We start from the raw sequence: 17,170 nt of genomic DNA on the forward strand, positions 1-17,170 counted from the left end.
GGGTCTCTAATTCTGCTAGTAGACAAGTAGGTCTAAGAAAAGCAAGTTTTCTATCCTGTCAACAGCAGAATTTAATAGCAGCAGGAGAAGAATTTCTACATAAAGCTAACCATGCTTAATAATTGTTTAATCTGGGAAATATATTTAAGAGCATTGTCAACTTAGTTTGAACTGGTTGTAGAAAGTAATTTCCAATAGATATAACTTTAGAAGTAAGTAAAATATGGAGTCCAAAATTAGATAAATGTCCCGAATAAAAGATAAAATTGGCAGTGATTATTGTTGATCATTATTGATCAGATTATGAAATATTTCAAGAGTTTCTAGACTTTGAAGATGTTTCCTGTTATGGACGAATCCATGCAGTCTTGCAGAATTTCCCTAGCTTGTGAAAATTCTGAAAAAAGAATACATTCATGTTTCTCTAAAATAGTGGTGAAGAAATGTGAAATCACCCAGGCGTAAAATGTCGGTGACAGATGAAGGTTGCATCACTCATGTGGAACACTGTCACATACCTTTGCAATCTACCTTTCCTACCCAAGGTATCAAATTCTTACCTGTCAAGTGTTACAAAATCTTAACAACATTCTACAAAGAAACCTTCTTCATAATTAGATTGAAAAACTTCAAGATCATCGAATAAAAGATAAAAGTATGATATTTGTTAACCATATTCGGGGTGAGGTACTTAAACTGGTATAATTTGTATTGTGAAATCTAACCATGAATTGTTTGAATGAAAACAATATATGCTAACCATACTTGGTATACTTTGTTGTATATAAGTGTAATTCATATGTTGAACATTTTGTTGTTATTATAATAAATCATGCCTGGTTCACTGGCTGACTGACTTTCTTCTAATCATGAAGCAATAAACTTTTCTGGGGTAGCTATAGAAAGGTGTGAGAAATATTACTTGGGATGAAGATGAAGATGTTTATATGTTACTATAGGTATGTGTTATACTCAGTTACGTGTGTACAGATCCTTATCTTTTAACTGAGCCATATATATACTCAGTTACATGTGTACAGATCCCTATCTTATAACTGAGCCATATATAAATCCAGATGACACAACTTAATTAAATATCTGTATTATAATGTATATCTTCTCTCTGGATTTCCCAACGGTAGAATATTAATGTTTTGTTTGTTAACTTGAAGATGTTGTGAATAGCCATCAATATAGAGACAGCTCATCTATATGTAGTAGCTGATGCGTACGTCATTAAACATCATTACTCAAGTTTTATCAACTATAGCATCATGCAGAATTTAAACAAAACATTGACTTAACCATAAAAAACTTTGTGTGTTTTATCATTTTTGACCACTTGGCCATTGTGACCCAGAGATGGAGGGCAAGTGGTAGAATATCAAGACACCTTAATCAAGATGTTACTATGATTGACGGATTTAGTCTTATTAAGGTTTTTTCCTGACTAATGTTGAATTATTTGGCCTTCACATCAACAAATTTCTCACCCTGTCTTAAATTCCATGTAATATTCATGATGTTAATCTTGATTTTCAAAAATTGTTTGTGTGGCATATTCCTGATCATGACAGCTATGCGGAAGATTTTGCAACTTATCAACCCAGTTGAACAGATTATCTGCAGAGTATGAATTGCCTTGAATAGAAACCTTTCACAGGTTCATTTAAAATTAATAAGACTTGAAGTTGAGCATTATTAAAGCTCTGTTTATGTAGTTTTATTGGTTAATTTGTGACATCCTGCAGTGTTTTGTTAAAAAGGAAAGCAGTATCGTATGATTTATTATAAAATTGTTTCCGACATGCAGTTATTTGCTGCAAGGCTCGTGTGTAAATTAATATTACCGACAGAGTCAATCAGCTGAATGTGTTTGTTGCTGTGGGCCTAAATGTATTTGTAGGTTTTAGGTAGACAAATACATTGTTAATGCTATTCGTCCACAGTGAGTAAAATATTTCGTATTCTGACTGGCTAATGTCTGAGTGATGGTGTCATGGTTTTCTCCTTTGAGACAAAAATAAACGCTTGCAATACCGTATTTGTGGTATTAAAGCGCTGTGGATGCCTGAAAAATTGATGCCAATTGGAAACTCCTTTAGACAGATAATAAAGATATTTTATATGCTGTTTGATTTAAGCGGCATCTATTGAAAAATTCATTCTGTGCAGCTATTGTAAGTACATTGACACCTAATGGTGTAATAAATTGGAGGTAGAAGTGTTGGCATATTGTCAGCACCTCTCAAAAAGCTAAGGGGTGTAACTATGCATTGGGGCATTAGTTCATTGGGATGGATTTATATAGAATTGGTGTAAAGAACTGTTAAGAACTGTTAAGGACTACAGAAAGTCCAGGTAAGGTTTGATAGATCATTCCATACTTTGTTATAGATCATACCATACCTTGCTAAATGATTCCAAATTGAGGCCAAGTCCCATGTGGAATGCAACCTCAAAAGGGATGAACTTGTTGACATTATATGGATATTGAATCTAAATTTTGGTAAGTGCATCAAAAGTTATGGAACATACTGAACATGGAGTTCATTCTAATGGTAGTGAATTAAGGTAATAAAAGTCTCCCAAAAGTATAGTGCTGATATTTACAAAACCTTCAATAGTAGGCTAACTGGTAGTATATAATCTACATACAAAAACAGTTAGGATAAGAATTAAAGCTCTTTAACTTGTGCTAACACAAAGGTAAAAAAACATCCTTAAATCACGATAAACGTTGACATACGTAGGTATGCACTGACAGTATAAGGGCTCTCCTGCATGAGGAGATGCATGTGCAGACGGACAGGTAGGTCAGGTGACTCACAGGTAGGTAATAATGAGGGACAGGTGAGTCACAGGTATCAGGTGTTATGTCTACTATCAAATATATCTTACATCACCTGGACGTTTTCAAGGACTCAAGTTTTCTCTGTCTATATACATAGCTGTGAGGTCGCTGGTTAAAATACAGACCATAATGCCTCTTTATAGAAATTTATATTTAAGTGCATTTAGTTTTGAAAAGAGAATATAGCTTGGGATGGGTTTGTCATCATACTCGGAGCAACTATTTTCTGTAGTATACAATGAAGCTTATTCCATGTTTTGCATTATCATTGAGTCAAAATAGCTAGTCTAAAGAATGTCCCAGCAGCTCTTCATAACAACCTTAAACCATATGGTGTATGGTAATTAATCCAATTAGCGATAAATGTCTGTGGACATGATATATTTGTTGAACTGGGGGTTTTATTTACCTATAATCTATAGAAAAGTACTGCATACTGAAACCATATAATTGGTTATTTTTTTGGATTTAAAACTTTGGTAATTTTGACAAAATTGGATCATGTTAGTAAATCATTGCTGCCTTGCAGCTATGAGGCACAGTAAAAAAATTTTTAGAAAATATTTTAAGTGACATGTTTTGAAATTCAAGTTGGATTTCAAATGTTCATTGTAATTGATATATGGTGTTTTTACCTTGCTAGATTTTAATCCATGGATTCAGTGGAATGAGACATTTTGTATTAAGTCTGAATGAGATTTTCCCTGGTGTCAGTAATGAGTTTGAAACTGATAGCTATTGTGTATGGTGTGGTTGAGCTCCTTTGTGAAGGTGATGTATGGGGCTATATGGTGACACTTGTATACTGAGGATACTCGGGTGATTTACTCATTGTTCTCCAAGTCCCGGTCCCTGTCCTGTTTTTTTTACAATTTTTGTGTTATAATTAAATAGAGGCCAGGAATGTTTTTGAAAAAAAAAGAGGTTAAAAAGGGAAACAAATGTTTAGGGTTCAGTTTTGACCATCTGTTATGTTTACCTTTTTCTTGAGCATTTTCTCATCTTATTTGATTTGAAATATTCCGTCACATGCAGAGATGAAAATCAGCAGCTGATTTTATCAATGGATTTGCAATCATGGAAAGTTTGAAATCACGTAATATATATATTTCTTGCTGGCAGTGCTTAAGACGATATTACAAGACCGAAACAGTACTTTAAGACGATAAGACATATAGTGACAGATTGATGTCGTGCTAAGGAGCCTTATATTCTATTGGAGTCTATAATCTATACTGCGCAGAACCACATAAAAAGGATATGAGCGTCATTCTGGAAACCGATGTACGATTGTGAGATGATGAATGGCTGTATCATATACCTTACTACGATCATTACTATAAGATGGTGTAGTGAATAGGACTGGTCATCCCGACAACTGTAGTGGTCAATTCTGACCACCACCTGTAGCTGATACACAAAAACAGGTGTGAGATGACATTTTATTTATACTTTCATTGGTCTCTCTGGAATGTTAACTGGCTACTGGTATATATACTAGGTAGCTTACTATATAGGTGACACAGAGGTCAAGGATGAAACTGTTCTCATACTGCTTAAATATCTAACCTGCAATGTCCTAGTTTTCTGTATGGGATGATACTACCGCTTATTAGGCAGTTTATTTATTTGAATATCTAAATATGGATTACCTTCAAGTAGACCATAATTCACCATCTTTGGATTTTATACTTTAAATGACGAGATTTCTGTTGTGTGTTTGGACACTTTACCTGAAGTATCCAGTAATTACAGGTGAGATTGTCTTTATGTTAATTAAAGTCTTATCCTTTACTTATTGTAAACTATTTTCATTGTATAGTATTCTAATAAGTATATTTCTTCTCTAAAATAATGAGTTAATAATACAGGAATTGTGAAACATCTTACGTACATATTTGATATGATTATTATCCATATTTTGCCCCTTAATATGCAGGGATTGTGAAACAGGTTATGTAACTGTTTTGTAATGTCACTATTTTGTCCCACAGGGATCCGGTAAAGGAAACATTTGTGGTGTTGAGCACAGATCTCTGTCTCAGATTACTGAATCAAATCTCCCGCCCCCACATCCTCAAAATAAAAAAAACTGAAGAAAAAACATGAAAGGTGACTGTATATCTCTTCCGCCTGCATTGCCCAAACATCAGTATGTCAGTAGTGTATCACTTGTCTACAGGACGTTAATAGAGGATAGAGAGGATTTGAAGGAGCTGAGATCCCCCCCCCCCTCCCCAGCTGATCTCTAAGACAGGTGCTGTTTGTTTGTATCACAGTCAGTATCCTGTATAAAACATGAAAGGTCTTATCACAGCTCTGAGGGCAGTCTCAATAAAACAAATTTATACACAGCAGGACCAAGGTCATTAGGTCAGATGTCAAAGAGCATAAAGGGGCTGTGGTCAGGTATAAACATTAGACCACAGCCCTCAAGTGATTGATATGATTTTCTCAGCAAAATTCTTACACTAGATTGAGACAAAAATTATTTATCTAGCTAGTTTTTAGTGGTGGTTTTATACTCTATGACATGGTGGCCTGTCTGTTTTAACCCTCCCACCTTTGGGTTTGGAGTTTGAAACTCTTACAACTCTATAATTACGTTTTGTATTCATGGAGTGAAGGCAAAGGGGTGGGGGCGTTAAGTCATACAGACATGTCATGTGTTTGGCAAAACTAAAATGTTTGGAGACAAGGAGAACTTGTATTTATGAGACAAATGTAGAAATTAATTACGTGTGTAGTACATTTTGTTTATGTGGTGGCCCTGTGTGTACTGACCCCTATGACCTTACAGTAAATAGTGACAGACTAAGTGTCCTGCTGGCTTTCACAGATTACTTTCTCCAAACTAATCTGACTTTCATTAGTTTGTAAACATGAACTTGATGTTTGTGGAGACTGGGCGCTGAGGGAGAAACCCTTACTGTCATGTGGTGGGGCCCTGAATGTTTGTGACACATGAAATATTTCTATTTCATTTTACAGATAAAACTAAGGTGGGGGACAATTTAACCAGATATCCCTTGTCTAAGGTTGGTGTCTCTTACTTACAATTTATTGTGTATCAGAGAAATTCTACTCTTACAAATTACATTTTTTTTCCATTCAGAAAATGAAGACTTTACAGTCTGAAAGATAAATGTCTCTAGTTTTATTTTTTTCAGTCATGATTGGCATTTCTTGTATTGTAAACCATTTGTAATGGATATTAGGTTTTTGTGTCACTATCAATGTGATAGCTTACTGTGAAATTTCAAACATTCTATGATGCAACTATGTCTCATTCAGTATTGTCAAAAGCTTTCTCTGTCTTAGTGGTTTTCTCATCTGAATTTCATGTAGGTTAATAAGATTTATAATGAAATTTGCCTTAATAATTTTGGTTTCAATTGTCTTGTGATACAGTAGTAGTCTTTACTAAGGGGGAGATAACTCTCATAAAGTCTAGCTACACAAACCTATACACAAGGGATCAGCCAGCATTTCTATATGGATATTGAAGTTTAGTGGTTTTAATACTGAAAATATGTGAAATGTAGTCTGAAAAAAACTATTCAGTATGAACATTCTTTGACTAATACTAGAGGCAGTTGAGAGGTGGATTATTAAGCTTTAAGACCATCATATGGTTCTGATTAGGTCCTATTTTTGCAGGCCTTGAGCCTGCTGAGGCTATTATCTATGTAAAGGGTGGTGACATGTTTACAATACTGAGCTCGGCCAGCTGGTACCAAGAATGTACTGGCATATTATCAGAGATTGGCTTTTTGATCCCAATCTGTCTTACTCATGGGCATACTGTTTCTTTTTATTGATAAGAATGCAAAATATTTTGAGGAAATATCATTTTAGGCGGAGTCTATATACAGCAGATGTTTTCTTACTTACTGAAGTGCATTTCAGATGACTGCATGCATGTCATCCAGATTAACAGAAGTAGAGACTGGTTCATTTCTCTGTTGCCAGATCTTGACACAATTTAATAAACACTGGGGGATGTTTTTGTCAAAGAAAACTAAAAAAAAAAAATTTCTATGATTTTTCTAAGAGATACAAATATATGAAAATAATTTGATTTTTTTTCCCCATTTATATATTATATTAGACAATGGCATGGGCATTATTAGGACACACTCAGGTAAACAGTCCCAGTAGGTGAAATGAAAACCTCTCCTATTTTATTTTTCTTACATTTACAGATTGTTTGTCAGTGTCAATGGCTTTTCCCTACGTTGTAACATCCATTTGTTTCGTGTTCTCCAGCGTTAATGCCTATTCTGCCTGTCAGAAACAAACAAATTCTGGATAACAAGTATATATACCTGATGTTTTGGCAATTCTGCACAACTTTCTGGTGACCTATTGAACATTTTCCCAGTGTAAAAAGGTGAAGGTCATCACTATGCAACTTGGATTGATGTATGCTTTTCAATCAATGGTTGTCAGGACGACAGCTATTCAATTTGCCTCCCTTTTCTGTAGTCAGGAGTAATTCACTACTCCATCACTGTCCATTGTGTAAATCACGATACCAATCACAGACAGTTTTTCAGAGAGGATGAAACTTTTTCAAAAAACTGAGATACACATTAACGATGAATCGTAAAGCTATTGATGAACATTTTTTTTGTTTAATGGATAAAACTTTTTCCATGGTATACCACTTGCAGCATAATGGCATGGATGTACCAATCTACTGAGATACTCTCTTGTGCAGCTACAGTTTTTATTCTCTTGATTATGCAGCTAAGGAAAGTTGTCAAGTAAGCCAAAGGTCAATTGTTTAACATTCAGCACCAATTTAAAGATGTTTTTATTTGTGTGCTTGACATAGTTTTACTGGATTGGTAGGGAGTTCTCACACAAAAATAGAAATTGTAATGTTCCCTGATAGAAATTGTGCTATAAAACAGAATCAGTATTTATCTTTAAAAATGACTGTGCCTTCAAATACATCATTAAGGTAATCCATGAAATATCATTATGTTGATATTCTGTTTTCTAGTTTGCTGATGGAAGCTCACCATTCAGATGTAGGAACTATTTTTGGTGTTCTCTACTTGTCTTTATAAACAATGTAATATAAATTGTTCCAGAAAAGATCAATTAATGAGATGCAGACTCTACTAAAGCCCTCACTAGTAATCCATTGTAATAATAGAAACTCTTGTTTCCAATGCAATCTTCTTAGGCACAAGACTTGTATAAACAAGGTTAGACTCCCTTTGTGGTGGAATGTCAATGGTTGTCCATCTGGCTTCTGTAGAAATGTCTGCAGATCTACAATTTGTGTACTTCAGCATAGCATAGTAACACTACAGAGAAATTAGGTACAGGCTGAGGGGAAGGCAATAAATACCAATCCAGCTATCATGGTGGAGCATCACAGGCATATTTTTTATACCTGGAGTACTCCAGTCACAGCATCATGAACAGAATGTCAAAAATCCTAGACTATTGGCTATGTTACTCATATCTAATTATCTTTTAATTATCCTCAAGCCTTCGACCCCTTGGTTGCAAGTTTGAAACCCACATGTAGCAGTTGTCAGGTACTATATAACCTTTTGACCTAGCTGAAATAGTTTTAATGATATAATTGTTTGTTCAGTGGATAATTTTGTGACAGATCCTTGTAGATGGTGACTAGCCTGTTGAAGACATGGCAATTTTTTTTTTTTTTTTTTTATTTTTCATCTTAGATGCACACACATCAGCATAGCCCGGTTAATTTCTCACATACTCAAAGTTTGCGGTCAGCATTAAGATACCTGGAATCTCTTTTTTGTGGTCTCAGATTGTGCTTATAATGTCTACTGCTTTCTGCTCTGAGCTGTCTGTCTTTCTGTTAAAGTAGAAAAATGTATTCCTGAAGGACAATGTCATATTCTCATAACAATCATGTTATGTGTGTTGGGGGAGCTTAATTATTGCCAGACAAAAGGTTATAAGCTTCCTGTATATTTATTCTGTACAGTTGCATCAGAGACACAATTTTTGATGCATCACAAAGAAAACAAGCGTATCGGTATAACAAATGGCATCTGAGGAAGTATAGAATGGTATTGTTGACATGATCAGACTGAACAGACTGGTGAAAACCTAGAGATGTAGGAATCTGTTGCTATTCCCAGGCGGTGTGCCATCAAGATCTTGTGTTTCACCTATTGATTTCTAAATAGCACAAAGACAAACAGCAGACATCTTTTTGAAACTTGTGTTGGCGTAATCTCAAAATGTCCTATTAATAGGACCATATAGTGTTGATGTAGTTTGCCAGACGTTGAAAGAAAACCTTGGTAATGATTGTTTTTGATTGAAATATATCAATTTCTCCTCCCGGTTTTTTCTGCCACCCTTTTCCCTATGTTTTGTTTATTACTTTTACATGCAGCCTGCCAAGATTACATCATCACTGACTTGTATGGTAACAAGGATATTTCTGTAGCAAGGTCTTTACAAGTCACACAACCAACCAGGAACCTGTGAAGGCATAGAAGAGGGCATACTTTAGTGATGGTTGTGTTTGTGGTGGTATAGGTGGGCCTGTATAGCCAAGTGGTTAGGTTCTGACTTTCTATCACTAGCCCTCATCATTTGGGTAGTATAGATATTCCAATTGAGGTAGTTTTAAGAGCTGGAATAAATTCATGTCTTTGTTTGAGAACTATAGCAAGTTCTGTACTACTGAATTTTGGAATATCTATGATGACCAAAGTTGTGCTACATATGATGCTTATATCAATAAGGTACTCCTTACACAATATTAAAAGTACTTAAGCTACGGTAAGAGTAGTGGTCATTGTGTTGTTATTTTGCAAAATTAGATCATCCATCATAAAACCTGTGTAATCATTTTGGAATTTTTGTCTTTAAACACATTATTTTTAGAAAAAGCTATAAGATTACTCCAGTGGTTTGTTTTTGTATGTGAAGTGATAAGTTTCAAGTGTTTGCTGGAAAAAGTTTACTTCTTTTTCTGTTGATACATTTCTTAAATGTTTCAATGAAAACATTGCCATTCCCTATGTGTTTTAGCTGTGTAATTTTATGTTACCTATTTATCCAAATTGGACACATAATGTAATCTTTGGTTACTGGATGAATAGGTGTCCCAACCTTTAACCTCCTTGTTGCAGTTGCCAGGTGACCACCAGTTTACCTCTAGCCTTTGCAGGATTGCATGTTCAAGGCCTTTACAGGAAAGTGACCAGATAATAGGTCATGGCCGGCTTTTCTCTTAATTGTTAGCTTTCTTCACCAAATATAAAGAAACTATAGCCATTAGCATGATGAAGATAAACACAAGGACCTGACAATATTGCACTATAAGACCAGACAACATCACATGTATTGACTGTTGACAGGCGTCAGTGACTCCAGGGGACAGTTGTCTGTAACATGTTGAGGTAATTAGCCTGCCGTAATTGGTCCATGTTAGTATAGGCTTTAATTGCTGCTGCTGCTGCCTTCAGGGAAATATTTTCATCTACACTACAGTTATTTCTGGGATAAATCTGTGTCCTGTACATATTGGATCCTGATGTTTGTATAACAGAGGTTTATCATGTTCAATGTTTGTACTCCTGAAGGTTGATGGTCACAGCACAATCATAATGTCTCTTCTGTCTTTGACTATATACAGGAGGAAGGTTCTATACATGTTCTGTTCAATATCATTTATAGAGCTGAGAGGTTTTCCATTTCTTCAGACCTTTATTTAGAGATTATTCAAACGATTTTAGTCACAAATAAATATCAGTTCACATATCTGCCCATGTTCACAAATAAGCCCACCACCTCAAATAAGCGTATGTTCCTAAAATAAGCTCATAGCCATAATGAAAATCAATTTTCACACATGCAGTCAACGTCAGCAATTATGACTCTTTCATCTTTGTAGAATTATCCTTCTTAGATAGTTGAGATAGTATAGCTAATTAACCTAGATAAAGCCCTCAAAATGTACATAAAAAACTCTTGATTGTAGATAGCTTTGATTTAATGAAATTAAAGTTTATTGTTTTGCAGATTCAGACAGCTCTGTCAAGGTAAACACTAGAGTATAAATAGTGTCAAGGATGCGTGGTGGATTTGTTTTGGTAGTATGGTATCAGGACACTCAACTCTATCAGAGATCAGATGTACATATTGCTTTTCTCTGTTTTATATAAAAGTATTTAAAATACTACTTATTTGCCAATTTTGTATGAAAGTTAAGGTACACCCTATATTGGATACTATAAAATGCAGCACATAAATGTATACAATACCTTGTGTAGGTGCATAAGGCAGTGCTAAGGTTTGCTGTACTTGGGTCCGCATGTGTATCTGATTTTTGGATGTACGTGCAGACAAAACACTCGACAGTAGGCCCAGACATTCCTCCATTAATCTTTGATGTAAAGGAACCAATTATTAATTTTCTTACTCATGTGACCTTTGACCTTTGTTTACCTGCATGCACACTCCAGTCTAACCATGCTAACTATGGTTATCTGTACTTGGTTCTAAATTCAGTGATACCACACACAAAAAGGGAAGGAAAAATCAACTGGTGACCTTTAGGTGATATTACACAGCTGCAATCTTATGTTGGTTTAGTTTAATAACAGCCAAGGTTATGTAAGGATATGCCAGATCCAGGAGGTGGAGGAAATCTGGAGTTCCCTGAGGAAAACCACTGACCTATGGTCAGAACTGATCATTACCTGGTAACTGCCCCATGTTGGAATTAAAACATCGCAACCCAGCTCATATATAACTATAGTTGGCTACTAGTGGTAATGTCAGAACACCTTAACCACTTAACCACGCGAGCTAAAAAGACTGCAGTTCATATCTTAGACCGTCCTAAAATATGAGTGACACTTGTGCTACTTGGCTACCAATGATTGTTTAAGACGTGCCTACTTTGTATACGTGACTCGTGTACATGCTGTTGTACATGTATGTGTGAGGAGGCAAATGCAAATATAACATGTATTTGATTAATATGTGCAGACAGCATAATCCACATATAGCAGAGTGTGACAGTATGGTAGTCCGCTAGCCAGCTGTTGTCTAAGGTATTACATAATAGTCATGCATGCTCAGACAAAACAAGCTTAACAAAGGGATATTTTACAAAAGTTTAAAGCTTAATGATTATTAAATGTTCTCACATATGATGTTTCAATAAACTTCTTTTTAGTGATCTCATTTGAACATGATACATATTGTTTCAGATATGCTACTAATAATAGTACAATAACTGTTAAGTTGAAATATTTTTGAGGGTTAATCAGAATCCATCAAGCTAACGTGTGAGAGTTGTTTCCTGGTGTTAAGTCAGTCTGTCAGGGGAGATTAATGGTTGTGTAAGGGATACACTGACAGATATAAATGGATTTTATAAATATTTCTAACATGCTGATTGTTTGGTCTGCTGCAGGTCCTTCCCATCATTCCTACTAGCCTCAGATATTTTCTGTATTGAGATACTCTTCTTTCAAAATCTTTTCTCAAATGAGGCATGCAGTATTAATATGGTGCCTCTGGTTCTATGTCTTCTAGAAAATTTTACCTGGTCAAAAAAAACCCAGAAAACTTTTGGCGATATCTTGACAAATCCTGAAACAGTACCATTTGGTTGCAGTGACTTTGACTCCAAAGCCAAAGGTGAAAATGTGTTGTTGATTTTGTTCAGGTGATAACTTTGGACCATTAAATTCAAAAGCTAAGATGCTACAGAATTTATGTATGATAATCCTTTACTATATGTTGTAGCCGATTATAGAATAACATAATCACACTCAAAGTGTCCCAATAACCACCCAAAGCAAATAATTGTAAAAGGAAGGGGCCCTTATTAGGATCAAATTTGGGTTAGCATTTTACACAATTATTACACAAAGGGAACAAGTCATAAATCAATTTACAAAAGATATCAAATAGGGAAACCTACACAATATTTTCATAGTTCAAATCTGTATTAAGTCTATAAGTGAAATTGAGGCTTAAAAAATAGGGCGTATATTGTGTCAAATATGATAGCTCAATTTGATTCAGAGACGGATAATACACCCACCAAGGTGTTTGCCAGGGTGATGTTATTTGTCCTTACTTTTTAAAGTGTTTAAGGAGAGATCTTTTTATTATTCACAAAATATTATTTCTAATCACTGATTAAAATAACATATGAATAACACCCTGTAAATTTCTGATGATATAGTGAAATGGAAAATCTCTTTAAGATTTAAACAAGCAAGGTTACATTTGTGGGACTTCGTTGCACCACCTTATTGACAATAGTTCACTATAAACCCTTTGCTGTTACAATCTGTTTATCCTTGTGCACTTCGTTATTATCGCTATCTAAAGCAACTTGCGTGATTAGTCGAGTCATCTTTGTTACAAATTACAGGACTTAGCCATTTAATATCTGAATCATGTGCCTGACTTCTTTCTCAAACAACTTTCTGCTTTGGTGATCTTTCTAGTTATAAATTCCTGCCTGGAGTTGCCTAAGCACATGATGCCTCTCGGTCAATCTGTTATTTCTAATAGGGTGCACCCCACTAATTACATAGCTAATGCTGTATATCTTCATCTCTTTCATCAGAAGCTGTCGCTGTTCAGCTATGTATATGGAACACCTGGGGCGTGATTTGTGGAATTCCCTTAAAAACACATGTGTATTTGGTGGAGGGCACCCTAGGATGGGATAGTTCAGGGAGAGAGGTGTACAGTTTGTACAAGCTGTTCACTTACTAATTCTGTTCTGCAGGTGTTGATGCTCCTTATAAGAAGCTAATGGGTAGTACACTTGTATTCATACAGAGTTATTGCCCTTTAAGTAATCACCTGTCTGTTTTCTATATGTTTGACCGGATAATTACTGCTAAAGCACTGAACCTATTATAATGATGTTTTCCAGTCCACCCTATGTACTGATGAGGTTTCTGTTTCTTTAAAGAGTTATGACCCTTTATTGTACCCTATGGCTATCCAGTTGCTCAATGAAATTCTGAACTTATATCAATAAATTGAGATAATTTGGATAATAAATTTAGGTTTTGTACTGATTTATTTCTGATCAGGGTGGTTTGTCATATCATAACTCATACAAAAGAGTGTTTCTCCCATTAGAAGCTGAAAGTTCAATCTAATCTTTGTATAGGTGGTGTAACTGAAGCTAAAAACTAACTGATCTTTGTTTAGACAGAGTTATCCCCCCCTGCTATAATTGATTTTAATGTATAGATATAGAATTATCTCCCCTGATATTGTTGCTGTAACTGTATAGACAGAGTTATTTCCCCCTCCATTGGAGATGTAACTGAATCTGACAGCTCCAGCTAATCTATCTATATCTTTATACCCTGACCCAATAACAGACTGATTTACATGTATGGCTGGCTGGTAACACAAGGGAAACTGAGAGATGTTCTGTCAGGTGGAGCCGCCATTGGTGATGGTGGTATGTGTGGCGATGAAGTGGTGAAGTAGAGCAGCCACACATGTAGAGACAGATTGTTTGGTGATAGTTATGTTGTAATCTGTATTGTAGATATTGTAACTCTCGCATCTGGTGTAAGTTAGATCTACAACCACGACCTAGTTAACATACAATTGTATCTTATTTGGTAGCTTACAATAAGTTTATAGAATGTTACATTGATATAAAGGAGATGATTATAGTATTGTCTCTTTCCTATGTCTAATTCAGCTTAGGCAATAGTAATCAACTTTGATGTTGAACCTTATTTGTTGGTAATTAGTTTTGATTGTTGAACTCTGTTTACGCAACAACAGCTTTATTTGATAGATTTGGGTGTCTTTTGAATCTTACTGTATGAATTGATCCTTTGAAAGTCTTGAATCACCATGCAAGCAATAATGTACTTTTCCTGACCTTGTCTCGAGTGATTCTGCAAATTCCACAAGAAAGAACATTGATGTATCCATTTGTCTGGTGCAAATATGTGAATTAATGGTACTTTAGTTTTAAGATTATACAATTGGTCTTGGATTTCAAACCTTGAGAGATGGTAAGTTCCTTGTCTGGTTTGGTTACAACACTACAATTTGTGTTCAATTTCAGTCTGAGATATAAACCTAATTGCTGTCTGTCTGAGGAATAAGATAGTCCATTGTCTGGAAGTGTCTGACAGCTTGTTTACATCAGCTGGCCTGGATGTTGACACTGTGAGATAGAATTGTTGACATGTTTCACGTGCCCCTGTCAGCCATGCTTTACTGTCCTGATAAGGCCATAGACAAGGGGAGACAACTGGCCAGGAGATCCTCCTCAGGACAGAAAATGGATATAGAAGAAAATAAACAAATAGATTAAACTGACCAAAATCATTAATAAATTTCCTGAGCAGAAGTCTGATACTAGGTTATTTCCCTGTAGTTTAAAACTTAAGAAACGAAAAAATAGATATATTGCTATGACAAAGATTATATGAAGACAAATTTTAGTGATTATTTTAATATTGTATAGATTGGTGTCTAACTGACTACCAAACCTCAGGTTTTTGAAAGAATTTCTTCCACAGAATCATAATACTCGGTTATCTCCTCTCATTTATAAGGAATTTTCTTATGTTAAATAAGCTCACCTGCAATTTGATAATATATGGAAAGAACACATATTTAATCCTGATGAATTCATAATATTCCATAGAGATTGTTGCCACTGTTGAGTAGGGGTTGAAGGACATGAAAAAAATGATCTGGCATTGTTGTTGTCACAAAATCTGAATAACTTGTCCACAGTCTCTAGAATAACATTGGTTTGTAAATTAGAAGAATATGAGATTAGATGTTGGTTAGAGAGAGAGTTTTACATCACATTTCCTGTGTTATGTAGAACAGTACATGTGTGACAGTGTCAAACAAGGTCAAGGATTCTGTGTGATGTTATGAATGGTTTGTAAGTGTTGTGGTTACCCCATCATCATCCCACTAATGACTCCATCTCACTACTGGTCTCCCTTTGTAGTCACAAGAGGCTGTAGAGACTGCTTCACAGCTGTACTGATAATCTTACAGCTTCATCTGGTCACAGTGAAACCTGTCTTAACAACCACCTCTGTACAAAGTCCACCTCTGTAGAATGACCACCTCTGTACAAAGACCATCTCTGTATAAGGACCACCTGATTAAGGCCACAATTTGACATGGGTATATGGACTACTTGTTTATAGAGACCAATTTTTCCTTAATGGGTCTTTATAAATAGGTTTGATTGTAGGACATTAAATTTGTCAGTAAGCTGCAGAGATAAAAAGAATATGAAAAATGATGTTCCCCTTGCCATGTGCTTTACAGACAAGTTAGAATTAGCATAACTGGACTGGGTCGCTCATGAGAGAATTAGCAAAACTGGACTGGGTCGCTCATGAGAGAATTAGCAAAACTGGACTGGGTCGCTTATGAGAGAATTAGCAAAACTGGACTGGGTCGCTCATGAGAGAATTAGCAAAACTGGACTGGGTCGCTCATGAGAGAATTAGCAAAACTGGACTGGGTTTGCTTATGAGAGAATTAGCAAAACTGGACTGGGTCTTTCATGAGAGAATTAGCAAAACTGGACTGGGTTTGCTTATGAGAGAATTAGCAAAACTGGACTGGGTCACTCAGAGAATTAGCAAAATTGGACTGGGTCGCTCATGAGAGAATTAACAAAACTGGACCGGGTTTGCTTATGAGAGAATTAGCAAAACTGAACTGGGTTTGCTTATGAGAGAATTAGCAAAACTGGACTGGGTTTGCTTATGAGAGAATTAGCAAAACTGGACTGGGTTTGCTTATGAGACACTATGATGCAAGGTTATTTTTAAGGCATTTTTATCTATGAATTAAAAGCCTCTGCTTATCGAACAAAGAAAAATGGTGGACAGAATGATGCATGGCACTGTCATTCTGGTTACTTCATTTTACCTGCAAGATTGGTTTTTCAAAGGACATGCAATAGTCCTGAAGCAACACCATTTGTCACTGAAGCTTGTGCTTGGATAGTTTGCTCGACAAATACCACACCATGATACATAATCAATTCTGTCTAGGGAAGAATTGTATGAGGGCAAAAGGGTTAAACATTTCATTTGATATAGAAGTGAAAACCATTTCTGTTTTTGACAGATTTTGAATCCATGTAAGATGTTGACCGTCTGGTCCTGTCCTTCTAATGAAAGGATGTATGCGGTATCAATGCTGCTCATCTAGTGTATTTGCTGTTGTTAAAGATTTCCCCAACATGAATTGGAAAAGAGGGAAGGTGATGCATGTAATATAGCACATATTGAATGTATCCTGTCA

At 35.6% G+C, this 17,170-nt stretch overlaps 1 protein-coding gene across 8 annotated transcripts in view; it reads left to right on the forward strand.

The window, feature by feature from the left end:
- LOC138321293 (activated Cdc42 kinase-like) overlaps positions 1-17,170 on the forward strand; it is a 111,244-nt gene that overhangs the window by 55,110 nt on the left and 38,964 nt on the right. The window lies entirely within an intron of this gene.

The sequence above is a fragment of the Argopecten irradians genome, chromosome 1, assembly GCF_041381155.1.
Source record: "Argopecten irradians isolate NY chromosome 1, Ai_NY, whole genome shotgun sequence".
Classification (NCBI taxonomy): domain Eukaryota; kingdom Metazoa; phylum Mollusca; class Bivalvia; order Pectinida; family Pectinidae; genus Argopecten; species Argopecten irradians.